This window comes from Saccopteryx bilineata, chromosome 4, assembly GCF_036850765.1.
Source record: "Saccopteryx bilineata isolate mSacBil1 chromosome 4, mSacBil1_pri_phased_curated, whole genome shotgun sequence".
Taxonomy (NCBI): domain Eukaryota; kingdom Metazoa; phylum Chordata; class Mammalia; order Chiroptera; family Emballonuridae; genus Saccopteryx; species Saccopteryx bilineata.
The window spans coordinates 64809104-64810150 of record NC_089493.1 but is presented as its reverse complement, the minus strand read 5'-3'; the positions used below and the strand labels follow the sequence as shown (position 1 = coordinate 64810150).

General features: G+C 35.6%; 1 protein-coding gene across 2 annotated transcripts in view; it reads right to left on the bottom strand.

Moving 5' to 3' along the window:
- Positions 1–1047, bottom strand: part of CCPG1 (cell cycle progression 1) — a 63657-nt gene that overhangs the window by 969 nt on the left and 61641 nt on the right. The gene's annotated exons all lie outside the window — the stretch shown is intronic.

Below are 1047 nucleotides of genomic sequence, written 5' to 3'. Positions count from 1 at the left end.
CTGAAAGCAGTAAACACATTTTTCATCTATGTTAGAGTTAAATTTATTTAAACAAGAAATAATTTAAATGTTTTCTCCATTAATCTATTATCTGAACACTCTGAAAAAGGGTGTTAAATTTGAAGTGTAATCATAGTATATGTCAAAAAGATTCAGTATCACACTTTTATACCATAAAAATCAGAAATGTGGCAATAAAATAATGAGATGTCTTTCCATTATTTTTCTTCCTTTCCTCTAAAAATCAACCCCTCCCCATTGGCTTCATCCCTCAGCAGGAATATATATATACATCTCTTACAAACAAAACAATCTTTTTTTTCTTACAGTTACATTTCATAAATAATGTCTACCTTTTCTGCTTTCCTCTATTTCTTGTGGAAATTTCAGGCTTCTGTCACAAGGTCACTCAAACAGTCCACCATGCCATCAGGTTTCTGTCACTGCTTCTCTTAAAACAGTCCATAAAGCCATCCATGCCACCCAATTCCCCAGCCAAGAAATCCATTTTCTTTAAGCATTTGACACATTTTTTTTTTTACTTGAGATTATCTCTGGATGTTCATGATGCCACTCTCTAGTTCTGTCATTCTCAGCCTTCTTTTCCTACAACCCCTTATATTCCTTCTATGTCAGGTGTTCCCCAGGAGTCTGATAAATACCTCTAGCCTAGTCCCTACTCACCACAGTAAAGACTAGAGATAGTCATGTAACAACTAATGGCCAACTAATCCCCCTATCTGGATGTCAGTAGGTATCTCCAAGCTCAATTCTTATTTCCAGTTCCCCTTACCCACAACATTCTGGTATTCTTTATCTTGGTGATCTCACTATCCCAACTAGTGACCCAACCAAGAAATCTAGAAATCATTGTTGCTTTCTACTTCTCGTTCAGAATAAATAACACTAATTTTTCTTACTCTATATCATACAAATCTGTCTCCCCTTTTCCACTCACACTCATTGTTTTAAAGATCAATCTAGCTTCACCTATTCCAGCCAATCCTCCATACTGCTACCAGTGATACAAAATGCAATAAAGCAAGT